The sequence below is a fragment of the Mobula hypostoma genome, chromosome 13 (genome assembly GCF_963921235.1).
Source record: "Mobula hypostoma chromosome 13, sMobHyp1.1, whole genome shotgun sequence".
NCBI classification, from domain to species: Eukaryota; Metazoa; Chordata; class Chondrichthyes; order Myliobatiformes; family Myliobatidae; genus Mobula; species Mobula hypostoma.
In genome coordinates, this window is record NC_086109.1 from 83,646,590 (window position 1) to 83,667,320 (window position 20,731).

Here is a 20,731-nt window from a genome sequence, read left to right on the forward strand (position 1 = left end):
TTGTTTAATCAGGGAGACAAAATGTAATTCTGTTCCCAAATCTGAGCGGTACGGAACTGCAGGATGACCAAATCTCAACTTTCAGTTGTCAGTCTATTTAAATATGGATGCTCATGCCCCTGAGATTGTTGTCGTTGTAACCATTAGGATGGGCCAACTTACAAATAAGCAAGAATCTTGATGCAAGTTGTCTTAAGCAGTTTTGATATGAATAGAGTGGGAATGCAAAATGAAATGTTCAATACAGTGATGCTTTAAGAGATCACTTCCCATACTGCCTTATTTACATTTATTCTAATTAACAGATCGTAGAGTGGTAACTGTAATTTATATCATGTCTCAATTAAAGACTTGGGATTCATGCACTGGGGAGTGCTAAGGCCGTTTCAGTTTCTGTCCACACCAACATCTCTGCTGCTGCACCACCATTTTGCCCAGGCTTGCAGAGTGGCAGGGGGTGGGGTTATCTGAACCATTTCTAACTCAGCTACTATAAATTTGGTGAATATTGAAAGGCTCAGATAGAGTGGATGCGGAGAGGATGTTTAGCGTGGCGGGTGTGTCTAGGACCAGAGAGCACAGCCTTAGAATGCAAGGATGTCTCTTCAGAGCAGAGATGAGGAATTTCTTTAGCCAGAGGGTGCTGAATCTGTGGAATTCTTTGCCACAGATGGCTGTTGAAGCCAATTCATTGGGTATATTTAAAACAGAGATTGATAGGTTTTTGATTAAAATGGATATAAAAGGTTACAGGGAGAAGGCAGGAGACTGGGGTTAAGAAGGATTATAAATTGGCCATGGAATGATGCTGCAGATTTGACGGGCCAAATGGCCTAATTCTGCACCTACTATATGTCTTATGATCTTATGGTCTTAAAATCAAATACCTGCAGATGCTGGAAAACAGAATTAAAAGAAATAGAAACAACAGGCTGGGCAGCATCTACCGAGAATGGAACTGCATTAATGATTAAGACTCTTCAACCTGAAATATTAAATCTGTTTCTCTTTCCACAGAACCGCCTGACCCACTGAGAGATTCTAATATGTTTTGTTCGTAGTTTTGTTCCTTTGGGTGACTCCTCCACTTTTAATCCTTAATGTCAAACAATCCAATCAATTGACTGCTGCCTTCTCTACCAAAATCAATTCACCAGCTTTATTTGAGCTTCGAGCGGGTGAGATAAAGTTATGGTGAGACATCACAGTTGGATTTTGTGTGAAATCCCCCCAGAATTCTAGTAGGAATCACAATTGGAATTAGAAACTCCGGGTGATGTTTGCCTCTTGTTGAATCTCAGGGTAGTATATAGTGATATACACTCAGTGGCCACTTTATTAGTTACCTCCCAATACAGATTCCACTGAGTGTATGTTCATAATCTTCTGACGTTATAGACCATCATTAAAAGTTCTACATGTTGTGCAATTAGAGGTGCTCTCCTCCACACCACTATTATAACATGTGGTTATTTGAGTTACTGTTGCCTTCTTGTCAGCTTGAACCAGTTCAGCTATTCTCCTCCGACGTCTCTCATTAACAAAGCATTTTCACCCACCAAACCGCTGCTCAGTGAATATTTTTTGGTTTTCAAACCATTCTCTGTAAATTCTCGAAACTGCTCTATGCGAAAATCCCAGGAGATTAGCAGTTTCTGGGATACTCAAACCTCCCCATCTGAGAAATCACATTTCTCCCCCATTTTGATGCTTGGTCAGAACAATAGCTGAACCATTTAACCATGTGTGGATGCTTTTATGCATCGAGTTGCTGCCAGGTGATTGGGTTAGATATTTACATTAACAAGCAGGTGTACAGCTGTACCCAATAAAGTGGCCACTGAGCGTATATGTACTTTGATAATAAGTTTATTTTTATTGAGATAAAAATCCAGCCCTTCATGCCACACTTCCCAGGAATCCCTGCCTTAATCCTAGCTCAATCACTGGACAATTTACAATGACTAATTAACCTATCAACTGGTACTGTATATCTTTGGACTGTGGCAAAACTGCCCCTAGAAGCTGAATGGTCATTCAGACTGACTCAGATAGGCAATACATCAACAATAGTTTGTAAGGCATTCTAAAACTGTTGTATAACTCAGTCAGCCACATTATGAAAATGTCATCGTAACATCCGTCTTCCTCCTAATAACGTCTATCAACAGGGCTCCCCTTATCATTAGTGAGCATCAGCCCCATTAAATATCTCTTCCACATGCAGATTATTCAGAAAATTCCCAGGTGTATGTGGCACTATCTTCCCCATCCCATGTCTACATCATAGAGGTTTTTGAGACTTGCGTCCACCAGAGTTAAATAAGTTGTAGAATAATCTGATAAAATTGTGTATCCTAGCAACTACAACTGTAGTTAGCTCTATTAGATTAGTTGAAACAGGAGAATATGACCTCAAGCACTTATTTCCTTGATTTCATTTTTTATAATTCCCTAACTAAGGACGATTGAGGCCAACTGTTACTCTTCTCCACCCACACCACCCAAGTTGACCATGCTGACAACAGAAAGAAGCATCTTCCCAGTCTGTGTGGTTTAACTGCTTATTTATAGAACTATTCCGCATTGGGCTGTGATATGAGTGCTTACTTCTGAGGAATGTCTGATGCTCAAACACCATAATAGCACATTAGCATGTGTCTAATCTGTTAGTAGCAGAATGGAGGGAAACTTAAACCAATCCAACATGTTAAATCAAAATGTTTTTTGCTTGCAAATAAACAAATTCTAATGTACATGAGGTTTAAGACCTTATGTGGAAAATGATTTGCTCAATTTCCAAATCTTATATTGCAACATTGGAGTGAGTGGAGCTAGGGAGGGGAAGGGAGATATGGAGGTAGGGGAGTTCATTGTTCCAAATCCAGGTGGGAGGACTGAATTGGGTGGATTTGAAACTTTGAGGGTTACGTTGGAGCTTTGGGAATGGAAAAGGCTGCCTGCAATTGGGTGTTGAGGAGGTCTGGAGAGGGCAAGTTTTATGATTGACCAGGGAATGGTAATGGAAAGGTGGGTTTTTGTGAGTGATGAATAGATAAAGGGGAAATACTTGTAGGTGACTGACCACTAATCCCCAGGACCTTATCTCAACAATTAATTCCCATATGTGAAATCTGCTTCTGGTTGAATGAACCGTGCCATTCACTGGAGGATGCAGCAGGAATGCTTTTAGTAGAAGTGGGTTCAAACATGCATTGCACGCTATGTGAGCCATCGTGCATGCCCAAGTGCTATCACACTTAGGCTAAATGTAAGAGTGAGGAGTGGTACTATGGCTTTTTGTTAATTTCTATTATGCCACACACATAAACGTTATGCCATGTGAGAGAATTTTTGGAGTACCTTCTTTTATGTGGGATGTTCAATTGGGCCTTGTTTGCTCAAGTAGATCTATTGCAGCATTCTTAATTAAATATTAATAATGATGTATTAATAGACCACTTCATACAAATGATGTGGTTCAAAATGCTTTACAATGAGATAAAGTGTAAACATAAAAATAAAAGACAATATGATGTTAGCTAAAAGCTAAGTTAATTTGCATTTCTCTGACTAGTAGGCATGCTTGCAAAAGTATGTAGGTGACATATACTTGTTAGATTGTTTCTATTTTGGTAGTGTAGGGACTTTAAAACTCCCACCCTTGTTTATAAATTCCTCTGTGACCTTGCTCTCAGCATTCTACAACTATCCCACGTCAGATTCAAGTCATATTCACATTCATCTACTTATCACATGTACATCAAAACATACAGTGAAATGAGTCATTTGTGTTAACTACCAACACAACTAAGGATGTGCTGATGGTAGCCTACAAGCGTCACCACGCACTCATGCCAACATAGCATGCTCACCATGTTAAACAGACAACACAAGCAACACATCACAATAGAAAAACAAAACAACACCAGCAAAATGAGTCACTCTACCACCCTCGCAGCCAGCCACCCATCTTCTCACACACACAGTCAGGCCTCCAAACTTAACACAGGTTTCCTTGTCCTCCAACCTCCAGTCCTTGGCCCCAGACTCTCTGACATTGGGCCTTCTACCACCAGACCTTGGGTTAGACTCGCAGACTCGCAGATCTCTGAGCTCCAACCTCCGGACAGGGTCTCCGACCTTTGGGCCTCAACCTCCAGGCTTGCTAACTTCGGTCTTTGATCTTCAGACTTCAACCTCCAGACTCGCTGATCTTTGACTCCTGACATTGCCAACCACTGGGTGTGGACCCCAGGACTGGACAATCACAGAACTTGACTTTGACCTCTGGGCCTCGACCTACGTGCTCATACAAGCCTTGACTCCAGGATCTCTGCAACCTCTGTAAATTGATGATCCTTCGGGATCTTTGTGGTGCACCAGTTTGGACCATAACTAAGAAGCTTCAAATCCTGGGCCTCTGCATCTCCCTCTGCAACCCTCCGCAGCATCGAGGATATCTTCAAGTAGCAGTGCCTCAAGAAGGCAGCATCCATCATTAAGGATCATCACCATCCAGGACATGCCCTCTTCTTGTTATTACAATCGGGGAGTTATTACACACTTAATATTTTGGAAATAATTTCTTCCCCTCCACCATCACATTTCTGAATGGTCCATGAAGTGGTATGTTGATTTTCCTTGCTTGCATTATTTATGTAATGTTTAATAATTTTTATAACTTGCACTGTACTGCGGCCCCAAAATAACAAATTTCACAAAAATCTGTCAGTGATAATAAATCTCCCCACTGTTGAGCTTATCAGCATGGAGTGTTGTTGCAGGAAGGCAGCATCCATCACCAAGGAACCCCCCTCCCCCCAACCCAGGCCATGCTATCTTCTCCCTGCTGCCATTAGGGAGAAGGTGCGGGAGCCTCAGAGCGCACACCACCAGGTTCAGGAACAGTTATCTTACCAGCGAGAAGAGAGCATAGCTGGATGGTGGGGTCCTTGATGACAGATGCTGCTTTCTTGTGGCAGTGCTCCTTGTAGTCGAACTCAGGCTTTACCTGTGATGGACAGGTCAGGCAGCATCAATGGAAAGATAAAAAAAAGTGTTAATATTTCACATTTTGTCAGAATTAGGAAAGAGAAATTGTATTTGGTTTTAAATTGCAGAGGGAGTGGGATGGGGGATGGATAGGACAAGTGAAATATCTCTGATAGGGTGAGCTCAGAGTTGCCATGGTGATAAGCTGTAGTGATCAGCTTTGGATTCAGATTTTTGGAGAAAGCTCCTCCTGGTTTGCCACTTACTCTCTTCCATAAGCCGATACTGAATAACATTTGCAAGATGCACTGAAAATAGCAAGAGCGCTGACTGTACTCTGGAATGGGGAGCTCAGTTCCATCACTGAGACTGATATGATGGCATCATCGTAGACTTAGCTCTCTAAATCCTGAAGCACAAAGCTATCAACTAGATCAGCAGCAGGTACTGATGCTGATGACGATATCCATCGCCTTGTTGATGATTGAGAGTAGACATATTGGTGGTAGTTAGGTAGATTTAATTTGGACATGCCATTTTGTCAAGTTCTAATCAACTGGGACATCTTTTTCTAGAGCATAAATCTTCAGTAGTATGGCTAAAATGTTGTGTCATTTGTTAGTCTTAAAGTTCAAAGTAAGTTTATTATCAAAGTACATATATGTCATCATTTAAGATCTATTTTAAATGATGACACATATGTACACCATCAGATTTATTTTCTTTCAGGTACTTACAGGAAAATTATGAAATACAATAGAATTTGTGGACAAATAAACAAAGCCTGGCAAATGACCAAAGTGCAAAAGAAGACAAATCGTGCAAATAAATAAATAAATAGATAGATAAGTAGAAAGAACATGTGCTGTAGTGTCCTTGAAAGTGGTGCTATAGGTTATGGAATCAGTTCACCGCTGAGGTGAGTAAAGTTATCCAGGATGTTTCAGGAGCCTGATGGTTGTAGGGTAAGAATTGTTCCTAAACATGATGGCGTGAGGTCTAAGGCACCTGTACCTCCTGCCCCATGGTAGTAACGAGAAGAGAGCATGGCCTAGATGGTGGAGGATGAATGGCCTTTGCTGTATTTTGAGATTGATATCAGATGGAGTGAGCTAACATGCTGGAAGTCTGGTTTCTGTACTGGTGGGGGTTATGGAGAAAGCTAAGTTGAATTGTTCCTGGAGGGACATCTCTACTATAGCACTAATATCCCAGGCTCCACCAGCCTCAGCAAGTTGTCTTCTGCAGATACCTCTAGTCCTGACAGTGCTGGTAGGAGTCATCAGCGTACAGTTCTTCTATAGACATCCCTTGCGGGAACATTTTATTGTGTTATATAGCGCTACAGCTATGCTAATGGAATAAACTGAAGAGGATCTGGTAGCTGAAAACTGCAGTGTGGACCTTTAGCAAACAGGAAGTGCAGGCACAAACTGTAATCTCCTGGGCACACCTTCCACAAACATCCAATCCCTCCACCATCGACAAAAAGTTACAGCAGTGTGCACTACCTACAAGATGCACTGCAACAACACACCAAAGTTCCTAAGGCAGCACCTTCTAGTCCCACAACTACTACCATCGAGGAGGATGAGAACAGCAGATACCTGAGAACACCACCACTTGGAAATGCCCCTTAAAGTCACTCAGCATCCTGACTTGGAAACGTATCACCATTCCTTCATTGTCACTGGGTCAAAAACAAGGAATTCCCTCCCTAACAGCACTGTGGGTGTACCTACATCTCAGAGACTGCAGCGGTTCAAGAAGGCAGATCATCACCATCTTCTCAAGGGCAACTAGAGATGGGCAATAAATGCTGGCTTAGATGGTGATGCCCACATCCCGTAAATGAGTAAATTTAAAAAAATGTACTTCCTCCAATATTATCATCAGCCCAGGAGATCATTGCCTGGAATGCTGGTCACTGAAATGTTACTGCTTTTCATTCCTACTGTGATGTAGAGAGCAGAAAGAAATGCTGAGAGTGATACTGGACAAACCTAAATTCAAGTCTTGATCTGAAACAATGACTCTTTATTCCTCTCCATAGATGCTGCCTGATCTGCTGAGCTCCTCCAGCATTTTGGCATGTTTTCCTAAATAATGAAGACTTGATCTGGTGAAGCTGCAAGACTGCACGCTCACTAAACGAGAAAAACAGCAAAGAGTAAGCAGGCGTGAGTGATTCAACAGCCAATCAATGGATGAATTGAAAGCTCTGCAGATCTGCCACATTGCAGTGGAGGATGATAGTAGGCAAATACATTCTGCAGCATTTTATCACCTTCTGATGCCTCACGGTCTTTCTTCTGTCTACAAGGAGCAAGCAATGATCTTCACTTACCAGTTGCTCTCAAGAAGTGCAAATCTATTCAGGGCCACGCCAAGCAGTCAGTTTAACAAGTAACCCAGCCACCATCTAAATATTTATTTTTTTCATTGGCGCCCATTGGAAAAAAAGCACCACTTTTGTTTCTGTAAGTTACTCTGACAGCACCTTCCATCCTGTGGCCTCAACCATTGAGAAGGACAGGGTGTTGTGGGAACACCACCATCCTGATTTAGAGTCAGAGAGACAAAAGATTCTGCTGATGCTGGAAATCTACAGCCACACTGGAGGAACTCAATAGATCAGGCAGAATCTATGAAAATGAATTAACAGTTGATGTTTTGGGCAAAGACCCTTCATCAATCACAGGGCACTACAACTCAGAATCAGGCCTTTTGGCCTATCCAATCCACTCAGTACTGTTTTTCTGCCTGGTCCCATCATCCTGCACCTGGCCCATAGTCCTTCATGCCCCTTCGTCCATGTACATATCCAAACTTCTCTTAAATGTTGCAATCAAACCCTTTTTCACCACTTCTGTTTGGCAGCTTGTTCCACACTTGTACAACCCTCTCTGTGAAGAACATTTCACCTTTCACCCTTAACCCATGACCTCTAGTTCTAATCTCACCCAACCTCAGTGGAAAAAGCCTGCTTGCATTTACCCTATCTATACCTCTCATAATTTTGTGTACCTCCATCAAGTCTCACCTCATTCTCCTATGCTCCAGGAAATAAAGTCATAACCCATTCAATCTTTCCTTATATTTCTGGTCCTCCAGATCTGGCAACACCTTTGTGCATTTTCTCTATACTCTTACAATTTTATTGGTACCTCTTCTGTAAAAGATGAGCCAAATTGGGCCCGACCAATTTCTGATACAACTTTAACATAACATCCCAACTCCTGTACTTAATACTCTGATCTATGAAGGTAAAATTCATAAATCAGATTTGGAAATCAATCCTTCGCACTTGCTGAATCTAAGTTCTGCAAGCTCCCACTTAGCTGCCCCACGGGAGTGCCTTGACTAAAAGATCACGAAGGTAATTTGTTATCAATATCTCAAATGCATTTACAGTCAACAATAAATAATACCCTTTCCAATGATGTAGAAAGTCTAACAAAGGATAAGTGGAAATAGAAGTATGCAAATATTGTAGGTATGATCTCTATAAACATCTATTCCTCTTATTTGCAACTCAGACTTAAGCTCCCAGATCTGGTTCCCTATTGTTCAGTGGGACAATGCACCGGCAGTTACCATGGCATTCCAATGCTCATAATTTCATTTCAAAGTTCACAGTAATTTTATTATTAAAGCACATACTGTATATATCACCATCTATTACGCTGAAATACATATTCTTGCAGGCATTCAGAGTAGAACATAGAATCAATAAAAAAAACTACACACAAATACTGACAAACAACCAATGTGCAAAATAAGACAAACTGTGCAAATACAAGAAAAGTAGTTACTATAAGTAAATAGTAAATAAATAATACTGAAAATATGAGTTGTAGAGTAGTTAGAGATGAGCCCATTGGCTGTGGAACCATTTAAATTGCTTAAATCTGGGTGATGTGGTAAGGCGAGGGACTGAGCAAGGACTCTAGCTGTCCGTTATTTAGTGGGTCCTTCTGATATGTGAACTTGAAGAAACCATAGGCTGGTCTGGGGTCTGATTCTCTTGAGAACTGTTCATCCTGTCCCCACTGACTTCATTGGTTTAGATAAATTGGAAGTCCAGCTAGAAAATAATAGGCACCTAATCATCTGTACTCCAGAGGCATTATAAAATAATGTCTCTTGCTGTATTTCAGCTATACCAGTCGGGTTTGAATGAACCAAGTTTGCAAGATGCATCCTTCCAAGGTTGACCAGCTTCTTATCCTACTTCATAACACAGCTGTGGTCCATGAAGGTCTGAGTATCTCAGAAACTACTGGTCTCCTGGGATTTTCACACACAACGGTCTCTAGAGTTTACTGAGAATGGTGTGAAAAACAAATAACTTTCAGTGAGCAGCAGTTCTGTGGGCATAAATGCTTTGCTAATGAGGGAGATCAGAGGAGAACTTGTTCAAGCTGATGGTAACTCAAATAGCCATGGGTTACAACGGTGATGTGCAGAAGAGCATCTCTGAATGCACAACACGTCAAACCTTGAAGTGGACAGGCTGCAGCAGCAGAAGGCCATGAACATACACCCAGTTGCCTATTCATTAGGTAGAGGAGGTACCTAATAAAGTGGCTACTGAGTGTATGTATCGAGTGGAGTATTAGTGAATCAGGAATCATGCCATTAAACACCCGTTCGTTCCCCTATGCTGTGAGAATGAAGAATGCCAACTAATTGACTTTCTGTCCCACTGGAAGCAAATCCATCTGAATAAATCAATTACTGACGCACACAAAAAAAGACTGTCATGCATGTTGATTTTAGTTGGATTTCACAGCCAGATCAGGCTACTATCTGAGCTGAACTCTCCACCCACCCACTCAAAGAAAATCACTGACTTGTAAACACAAGGGTGGATAACTAAATGACTCCTGCCTAATCTCTTGTGCTAATCCCTTTCCATGACTAGCTTCATCTCCTCTCTCTGAATATCTTAGAAAACATATCCTTGCAAGTACCACGGTGTTTCCACTCATTGTTGACATTTGTCACTGTGGAGTTGTCCAAAGCTCTGTCTGGCAGACCTATTCTACTGTAAATAGGACAGAAAGTTGAATTTAAACCAACATCTACTCTATATACAAAAGATTGTCCATTCAACCAACAAATATATGGCTTATGCCATCAGTGACTAATGGACCCAACTGAAACATATGTTTAAGGAATGTTGCATTCATTTTTAATACTAGTTTTCAAGCATCATCTGTAATAACACTCAGTCTCCTCAATTGGAGCCATAATTATTCAAGCTCATCTATACTTGATGAGTATACTTGGGGCAGCACGGTTAGCACAATGCTTTACAATATCAGCGACCCGAGTTCAAATCCCGCTGCTGCCTGTAATGAGTTTGTACGTTCTCCCCATGATCATGCAGGTGATCCACTTTCCTCCCACAGTCCAAAGATTAATTGGTCATTGTAAGTTGTCCCATGTTTAGAGTAAGATTAAATTGGAGGACTGCTGGGCTGCACATTTTGAAGGGCCTGAAGGGCCTATTACATGCTGTAGCTCAATAATAAACAAACAAACAAATAAATAAATAAACAAACTTTACGCAGGTTTGAGACCATAATGACAGTAAGTTGTTGAGCTGGATTTCCAATGAGGAAGTCATCATACCTCAATCTTTCCAGTAAAAACTAATGGCTGCTGATGATTAATGATTATGAAGACAAGTAGTCCTCTTTTATCGTCATTTAGTAATGCATGCATTAAGAAATGATACATTATTTCCTCTGGTGTAGTATCACAAAACACAGGACAAACCAAGACTGAAAAAACTGACAAAACCACATAATTATAACATATAGTTACAAACAGTGTAACAATACCATAACTTGATGAAGAAGTCCATGAGCACAGTAAAGTTCAAAGTTTCTCAAATGTCTCACATCTCACGCAGACGGGAGGAGGAAGAAAAACTCTCCCTGCCATGCTGACAGACAAATGTTTTACCACGTACCTATCTTGTTTTGTCTGAAATCTGATATGATGGGGAGATGGTATCTTGAGTGATGGACTGGGGGCTGTATCCACCACTTTTTGTGGGCTTTTCTATTTCTGGGCATTGGGGTTTCTATACCAATCCATGATGCAACCAGTCAGGATACTCTCCACTGTGCATCTAAAGAAGTTTGGCAAAATTTTAGATGACATGCTGAATCTATGTAATCTATCTAAGAAAGTAGAGGTACTGTACTAAGACACGTCATGTGCTGGAGGAGCTCAGCAGGTCAGGCTGGATTTATGGGTGGAAATAAACAGTCAATATTTCGGCCGAGACCCTTTATCAGGACCCGATGTGATGAAGAGTTTTCGCCCGAAACATCAACTGCTTCTTCTCATCCATAAATGCTGCCTGACCTGCTGAGCTCCTCCAACACTTTGTGTGTACTGCTCGAGATTTTCAGCATCTGCAGTACCTGTTATGTCTAAGAGTACTGTACTGTTGTGCCATCTTTGGTACTTACATGAGGGCAGGGCAAATCCTCTGATATGGTAACGCCAAGGATTTAAAGATACTGAACCTCTCCATCACCAACCCTCTAAAGAGAACTGATTCATGGACCTCTAGCTTCTTCCCCTTGTAGTCAATAATCCACTCCTTGGATTTGCAGACTTTGAGCAAGAGGTTGATTTTAGGGCAGTGTACCACTAGAATTTCAATCTCCCTCTGTTGTGGCTCAAGCTGAAGACAAGTCAAAGTAATTGACACGTGCACAAGTGCAGTTAAATAAAACTTGTTTGCAGCAGATTCACAGACTGGTGGATATCATCAACATACAGACTATAAATTATACATACATTATGCATAAAATGGCACCATACAGTGAAAAAAGACTGCAAAAACCAAGCCCTTCATGCAAAAAAACAAAGGCACAGTTGAAATCAACTCGGCCACATACAGCTGAAATATAATAGAATCCAAAATATTGAAATTAATTGTGTTAAAAGTTAACACGGGGAATAAAAAATACATTTTCTAATGGAATAGAAATGTATCCTGTATTTTGGACTGTTAAGCTTCACTTTGAACTATTGACAAGTTGTGCTTTTTCAGAGACTGTAAGAAGATAGTGAGATCAGTTTTAATTTCAAAGCACTAGGGATGCAACAAAAGAAGAATGTATTGCAGAAATAAAGGAGAAAAAGGCAGGTGTAAAAAATGGTAGAAATTTGAAGTTTTGAGATAGAAAAGTAAAACCAAAGGTACTGAGGCATACATGATTACCAACATCTCCTGAGGAAAGATTTGGGTGAATTATGGAAGTGACCATTTTGTTGATCAGTAGGATTTTAGTGAGGTTTCATTTAAGAGGTGACCCAAGTGTGCACAAGGATAAAAGGAAGGCGGAGCAGGCATTCTGCTCTAGTGACGATGAAGTGCTTGACTAGTTAATTGTGACCATGTCGCACCCTCCCTCTCTCAGCAAAGCAGAGGTCACCCTGCGACAACCAGCCAGAAAAAAACAACATTGCATGAGAAACTCAGTTTGCAACAGACTTCATCATAAAGCATTAAACAGCATAATTTAAAAAAAAATTCTTGCTCACTTCAATTTGGAGAAGTAAAATTGTAGTTTAAGTGTGGAAACAGGTGTGCTGGCTCATGGGAATCAGGCTAGAAAACTGATTTAGTATGTGAGAGACTGATTGTTTTTGCTCAGTTTTGTGCTGTTCACTCTGCTGCTGATCGCACTGTGTTTTCAGAAGTATAGCAAGAAGGAACCAATTGGATAGAAAATATTATTTACTGAAGTGACGTTCAGAAGCTTTTCTCAGCAGACATATGGGCTGGTGTAAAGGAAAGCAAAAGCATATTTTGACTTAAGTTTCATTGTAGTTCAACAACTCCCATTAACCTATCAGTGTTGAATAAAACAAATAATTTGAGCAAGGTTTAAAGGGAGGTACTGTTCTGCTCAATATTTTTATACATGCTCATACTTACTTGCTTCGTGAGCCCATCACCCCTACTGGAGCGTAGGCAGCCGAAAGAAGCTCGCCAGAGTCCTCTGTCTTGAGGCAGACATTTGAGTTGCTCCCGGGTGTAGCGAGGAGAAGATCCTTCCTCTCCCTGGGATGATGTCCTTTGAGCTTTTGCTGGCATTTCTGTAGCTCTGGGATAGGGTGGCTAGCCAATGCCCAGCCCTCCTCCTTTTGCAGCCCAAATTGGGGCGTCCCTAGCAGAGTTATAGATGTTCACAGCCTGCATTTTTTAGCAACTTGATTCATTAAACACACCCTGCACTTGTTTGAATATTGATAAAGGTCCTTCTGCTCTGCCTCAAGGATTCCCTCATCAGGTATAGGTTAAAGTAAATGTACATTGTATTTGAATGTTCTGACAATTTTGATTACTAATTTAATTAGTTTGGTACAACACCAGGGGCCAAAGTTCCTGATCCTGTACTGTACAGTTCGATGTTCAACGAAATTCTGAGGAACAGACTCAAGGGATTTGTTCACAGTGCTGACAAAGGAGACATTTGGAAGTACTCTAGTCTTGTTGAAAAGGGTACAGTTCAGCCAAAATCAACATAGAAGTGGTGGCCCTTTCATCACAGGCAAAACCCTCCTCACCATTGAGTATTCCCACATGGAGCTCTACCGCAAGAAAGTACCGTCCATCATCAAGGACACCACCATATGGGACACGCTCTCTTCTCGCTTCAACCATCAACCAGGAGCATTAGGTCCCACACCACCAGGTTCAGGAAAAGTTATTACCCCTCAACCATCAGGCTCCTGAACCAGAGTGGATAACTTCACTCACAATAACTCTGAAATGATTCTATGGCCTGCCGACTCACTTTCAAGGACACTTTACAACTCACAGTTTGTCTTATTTTGTTGTTTATCAGTATACGTTTATGTATGACATAGCTATTGTATTCTTTATTTTTCCTGTAAATGGAGGAGGAGGAGGAGATGGTGGCGCGACGGCAGCGCGCGCGGCCTCTCTGGTGAATGATATCTGTAATCTGTCAAGTAGGGGGCCAAGCACAATTCTGATTTGATGGAGACGGACGTGAGAGTACGGAGGAACATCTGGAGAAACTTCTGAAATGCCCGCTTCGCTGCCGCTGCTACTGTGTGGTAACCGAAATCTCCGGAGCAGAAGGCCCCGAATCCTTGGCTTTGCTTGTTTCAGCAGCCGGGGCTAGGTCGAAGGCGCTCGGCAGAGGATGGCGCTCGGGAGGTTGTATCAGAAGGGATGGTCGGAGACTCGAAGTTTTCGGACGGACAGACTTAGTGTCGGCTGTGGTCGGCTGCTTCCAAGGCATCGGCAAGTTGATGGTACCTGGAGGTTTATGGCAGGGAGTTTCTCCCTTTTGCCGCCTGCTATCGGGGACTCGGGAGTCGATCGACTCGGGACTTTCAGACTTTTTTTTACCTTGCCCATGGTTTGTTCTTCATCAAATTATGGTATTGCTTTGCACTGCTGTAACTATATGTTATAATTATGTGGTTCTGTCAGTGTTAGTCTTTGGTTTGTCCTGTTTTCTGTGATATCACTCTGGAGAAATATTGTATCATTTCTTAATGCATGTATGCATTTCTAAATGACAATAAAAGTGGACTGAGTGTTCTCATAATCTAAATGCCTGCAAAAACAAATAAATCTTGAGGCAGTATATGGTAAAATACACAAGGGATTCTGTGGATGCTGGAAACCCAGAACAACACACACAAAGTGCTGGAGGAAGTCAGCAGGTCAGACAACATCTATGGAAATGAATAAACAGTCAACCTTTCAGGCTGCGAACCTTCATCAGGACTGGAAAGGAAGGGAGATGATGCCAGAATAAGAGGAGGTGAAGGAGGACAAGCCGGAAAATGATAGGAGAAGTCAGGTGGGTGGGTGGGGGGGGATGAAGTAAGAAGATGGGAGGTGAGAGGTGGAAAAGGGAAAAGGCTGGAGAAGAAGGAATCTGATAGGAGAGGAGGCTCACTGGGTGGTAGGTGAGGACAAGAGGAGCTCTATCTCTGTTAACATGGCAGGAAGTTCAAGTGAGCGCGGATGTCTGGGAAATGGAGGAGATGTGGGTGAGGGAGATGGTGGAGGAAGGAAAATCCATTCTTTGAAGAAGGAGGACTTCTCTGATGTGCTGGAAAGGAAATCCTCAGTCTGGGAGCAGAAACGGTGGAGATGAAGGAACTGAGAAAAGGGAATGGCATTTTTACATGAGACCGGGTGTGAAGAGGTATAGTCAAGATAGCTGTGGGAATTGGTAGAGATGGAGACAGAGAGGTCAAGAAAGGGTAGAGTGGTGTCAGAAATTGAACATGAATTTAAGATCAGGGTAGAAGTTTGAGGCAAAGTTAATTAAATTGATGAGCTCAGCATGGGGGTATGAAGGAACACCAATGTAGTCATCCCTGTAGTGCTGAAACAGTTGGTGAGCAGTACCAGGCAAGGATGGAACATGGACTTTTTCACATAGCCAATGAAAAGACAGTGGGTGCAAGTTTGGAGAAAGTGGAAGGAGTTGTAAGAGAAATTATTGAGGGTGAGGACCAGTTCCACCTGACTAGGAGAGTGGTGGTGGAGGGGAACTGGTCAGGTCCTCCCACTTTCTCCAATCTTAAGGTGTAGCCATGGGCACCCGTATAGACAACTGCATTGGGGTTGCTTCTTCTACTGTGCTGAGTTTGTCAATTTCATCACCTCTGCCTTTTGTTCCTCTTAATGGACTAAATAAGTTGCCTAAATTCAGTGCCAAACATTAATCAGCTTTATTTCCCCCCCCCCCTTTCCCTCTTCTTCAATTCCCCATTCTTGTTTTCCTCATACCTCTTCTCTTCTCCTCACCTGCCTGTCACCTCCCCCTGGTGCCCCTCCTCCTTCCCTTTCTCCCATGGTCCTCCCTCCTCTCCTCTCCTATTACCTTTTCCATCTTCTTACTTCAACCCTCCTCCCCCACCCACCTGGCTTCACCTATCACCTTATAGCTTGACCACCTTCCCCTCCCCCCCAGCTTCCTATTCTGGTGTCTTCCCCCCTTCCTTTCCAGTCCCAATAAAGGATCTCACCCTGAAGAATGACCATGTGTCATTTCCATAGATGCAGCCTGACCTACTGAGTTCCTCCAGCATTTTATGAATATATGGTAGCATATATACATACCTTGATTATAAATTTACTTTGACTATGAAATTTGAAAGTCTCAGAGGAAATGATCATAGGTTCAAAACATTTCAGACCTGGGCCTAGATATATCTACTAATGGTGGCTCAAAGAAGGTAGGGTACATAAAAGTCACCAATATTGAAGAAATGCAGTTTTCAGAAGATCAAAGGTTTGGAGCACTTTGGAGAGAAGGGGTGATACAAACTGGTGGAAGGCTTTCAAAATGAAGATGAAAAGAAGCAGCTTCTCACCTGCCTTACCAATCTCTTCCACATCCAAAACAGTGGAGGAACTCAGCAGATCAGACAGCATCAATGGAAAAGAGTAAACGCTTTACTCTCGAGGGAAAACAGTCAACGTTTTCGGTCTGAGGAGGAAGGGGAAGATACCTGAATATAAAAGTGGCGGGGGTAGGGAAAGAGGGGACAGAAGGTGATAGGTGAAGCCAGGAGGGTAGGAGGGTCAAGAGCTGGAGAAGAAAGAATCCGATAGGAGAAGAGAGTGGAAAAAGGGAAGTAGGAGGGGATCCAAAGGGAAGTAATAGGCAGATGACAGGAAGTACAAGGTCACAGTGGGAAATGGAGGGGGTGGGGAGGAAATCTGTTCCTTGAAAGGAGAAATCGATATTCATGCCATCAGGTTGGAGGGTACCCAAACGGAATATAATGTGTTGCTCCTTCACCCTGAGAATGATCTCATTTTGGTGCAAGAGGAGGCCATGGATCGACGTATTGGTGTTTTCTCTGTGTTGGTTTGGAGTTCCAGCATCTGTAGACTTTCCTGTGTTTGTGATTGATTCTTCCACATCCAGTGTTTTGCAGAATAATTCTGCAAAGTTCATAGTGTAATGTTGTACCAGTTCATAGTGCAATGTTGTGACAGTGGCAATCTGATGTAAATTATCATGCTTTCTGCCTCACATCCAATAGATAGTCTTAAGGCTGGCCAAAGTAGGAATCCAAAAATCATTTATCAGATCATTTTATTGCTATCGAAGTGAAAGTGAATCTAACTCAGAGCACCTTTATATTATTGTTAAAATTAATTTCCAAAAGGGTGACATCATCACAACCTTTGGTGTGCAGCTGTGCTCTGGAACTCTAGAGGATATTATTTCATACACAGGGTGTTTATTTATGAGCAGAGATTAATTGGAGAATTGTAAGGTGTAAACTGGACAAGTCCCTGACTTGAAATGTTAACTGGGTTCTCAGACCACGGGCACTGCTTGACAAGTTGAAATCCCGGCATTGCTGTTCTTGGTTTGGTTTCTAGGATTTGCAATTTTATTTTGGTACTTTTCTTCCTGTAATTTATAGCAAAACAGAAAATGCATTATTTTTTGTTAGTAGGAAAATTGCAATGCAAAGTTCCACTGTGAAAAAGCCAGTAACAGGTCTATATGGCACAAGAGATGCTGGACATTTTCATAGTAGCGTAATGCAATGCCTTATAGAGCCAGTGATAACTGATCATGTTTCAATTCTCACTTGTGTGTTTAAGAGGTTAGTACGCTCTCCCCATGACTGTGTATGTTTCCTCTGGGCTTTGCAGGCTATTTTTATTAAGCTGTAGGCATGCTATGTTGGCGCCAGAAGCATGTCGAGACTTATGGGGTTCCCTCAACACATCCTTGGTCATTGACGTAAGAGACGCATTTCACTATATGTTTCGAAATATGCATGACAAGTAAAGCTAATCCTTCTCTTTAATATTTAGAGTCTGGAGTAAACAAAGCAAAATGATAGAAAGACTCTGAAGGCCAGGCAGCATCTATGGAGGGAAATGAACAGTCCTTCCACTGAAATTTGCATTTAAATTTATTAATGTTTTACATTTAACAAATTCTCAATTTCAGGTATTGATAGGTCATTGATACTACAGTCTGTCATCTGGGGTTGGGATGATGTTACTCTCTAATTGGTCATTCATTTTCTGCATTATATTGGTTATTATATATCATCGCTGTAGTCAGTCATTCACACACTCTACCTTTTTCTAATTTACATGTCTCTGTATCTCTTTGCATCTTTTCATCAGTCCTAATGAAAGGTCTTGGCCATAATGCTGCCTGACCTGCTGAGTTCCTCCAGCATTTTGCATGTATTACTGTGGTTTTCAAACTTTGCCATTGACAGTCCTGTTTTGATATGTTAGACAATGGCCTCCTCTTCAGCCATGATGAGTCCACCCTCAGGGTGGAGGAGCAATATGATATATTCCTTCTAGGTAGCCTCCAACCTGAACATTGATTTCTCCAACTTCTGGTCATTTCCCCCCTCCCCCTTCCATCTTCTTCAATTCCGCACTCTGGACCCCTCTTACCTCTTCTTTTCTCCTCTGCGGACTATCAGCTCCTCCTGGCACACCTCCTCTGTCCCTTTTCTCCCACGGTCCACTCTCCTCTCCTATCACCTCCCAGCCACTTGGCTTCTCCTATCACCTTCTAGCTGGTACTTCTTCCCCACCCCCCCCTCACCTCCTTATTCTAGCTTCCTCCCCAGTCCTTTCCAGTCCTGATGAAGTGTCTCGGCCAGAAACATCGACTGGTTATTCCTTTCCATAGATCCTGCCTGACCTGCCGAGTTCCTCCAGCATGTTGTGTGCATTTCTTTTTCCATCTTTCTTGCTGTCTCTATCTATTTCTGTCACTCAGTTGTCAATTCCCTTGTCTCTGTCTGTTCGAACCTCTATGTGTATGCCTAGACAAGTGTGTATCTCCTTGTTGACTTGGTGTCTCTTCCCCTGTTTCTCTCTGTATCTTTTGTTATCATGTGCACACTGTTATTACCTATATTATTAAATGTTCACAATCATCCATTTCCTTGAATAGTATCACAAATGCATGCACAGAGTATAGGGAATGGGGACTTTTTCTAAAACAAAATTAAAGCTAAATTGTATGAAGTTCATATTTACCTGTATTCTTCTCCCAGGTGGAATTACAGCAAGCAGTGAAGTTGAAAGTCCCGTTGGAATTACTGGTGAAAAAATCATGTTTATGCACTTCCATCTTGTGGCGGGGTAAGCTGTTATATTCAATACTCTTCTGCTGCTGGTATTGTGGTTGTTGTTTTATGGGTCTTAGTCTGCTGTCAATCTGCATGTCAGCTGTCTGATTGAACTGTGTTGATACTTTAGTTTTCTGAATCTGTCATACATCAGTCACACTTTCTTTGGAAATGACTAAATACTTATTTCCACATACATGTGGTACATACAATCAGTGGCCATTTTATTAATTACAGAAGGGTCATGAATAACTAAGTACAGGAATACATGTACGTACTTAATAAAGTGGCCACTGATTGTAGGTTTTCCACTGAGCGGAGCTGGAAGGTGAGAGGATTAAAATAATACTTTTATTCTTGACTTCCCATATAAAATGTAGTGTAGCGTAGGAAAAATGTGGGATGGTCCCCAGTGTAGGCTTGTGACATAGACTGTTCCACGTAGCCAACGAACAGGCAGGCACAGCTGGGACCCATGGGAGTGCCTGTGGCTACCCTTTTTGTTTGAAGGAAGTGGGAGGACCCAAAGGAGAAATTATTTAGAGTGAGGACAAGCTCTGCTAGGTGGAGGAGAGTGGCGGTGGAGGAGAACTGGTTGGGTTTGGCATCCAGAAAGAAATGGAGAGCTTTGAGGCCTTCCCAGTGTGCGATGGAGGTTTATAGGGACAGGATATCCATAATAAAAATAAGGTGATGGGGGCCAGGGAACCTAAAATCCTTGAAAATATCAAGAGCAGGTGAGGTGTTATTTTTACCCCTTTTGTTTGAAGGCAGTGGGAGGACCCAAAGGAGAAATTATTTAGAGTGAGGACAAGTTCTGCTAGGCGGAGGAGAGTGGTGGTGGAGGGTAACTGGTTGGGTCTGGTGTCTAGAAAGAAACAGAGAGTTTTGAGGCCTCCCTGGTGGGGATCCTGCCAAAGGGTTTTGGCCCGAAACGTCAACTGTATTTTTTTCCGTAGATGCCGCCTGGCCTGCTGAGTTCTTCCAGTATTTTGACTGTGTTGCTCGGATTTTCCACCATCTGCAGATTTTCTCTTGTTTGTAAAATGTACTGTACTGTATATTGGTTAGTTATATGTATTATCTCTATTGAATACAGTATATTGTTCTGGGTACAATATATTACCACTATTTTTAAAAACTTAGCAAACACTATGGTGCCAGGCTGATCAATTTGGATTAAGTGAACATACATATAACATGCAATGTCAAGAATATACATTTGAGCAGGAGAGATAGAGAGGGTTGTGAAACTATGGCATCACTGTATCAGTGCTACTGATTATAGGAGAAACCATGTCAACATTCACAAAAAGGTTAGATAAATGGTTGAAATAAAAGTACTGAGAGGAGGGATTTCCCGGTGGCCACCTATTTTAATTTGCTTTCGCATTCGCTTTCTGGCATGCTGATCCATGGCCTCTTCTACTGCCACAATGATGTCACATTCAGGTTGGAGGAGCAACACCTCATATTCCTCCTGGACAGCCTGCAATCTGACAGTATAAACATCAATTTCTCTCTCCTCCTGTTTTCTCTTTTTCCATTTCCCATTCTGTCTCACCTCTTA

The 20,731-nt window shown here is 42.0% G+C and overlaps 1 long non-coding RNA gene across 1 annotated transcript in view; it reads left to right on the plus strand.

Annotated features, from left to right (window-relative positions):
- Window positions 1-20,731, plus strand: part of LOC134355993 (uncharacterized) — a 203,739-nt gene that overhangs the window by 102,988 nt on the left and 80,020 nt on the right. The window contains exon 2 of the long non-coding RNA XR_010020250.1: window positions 19,087-19,174. This is a non-coding gene — a long non-coding RNA (uncharacterized LOC134355993). The remainder of the gene's footprint in view (window positions 1-19,086; window positions 19,175-20,731) is intronic.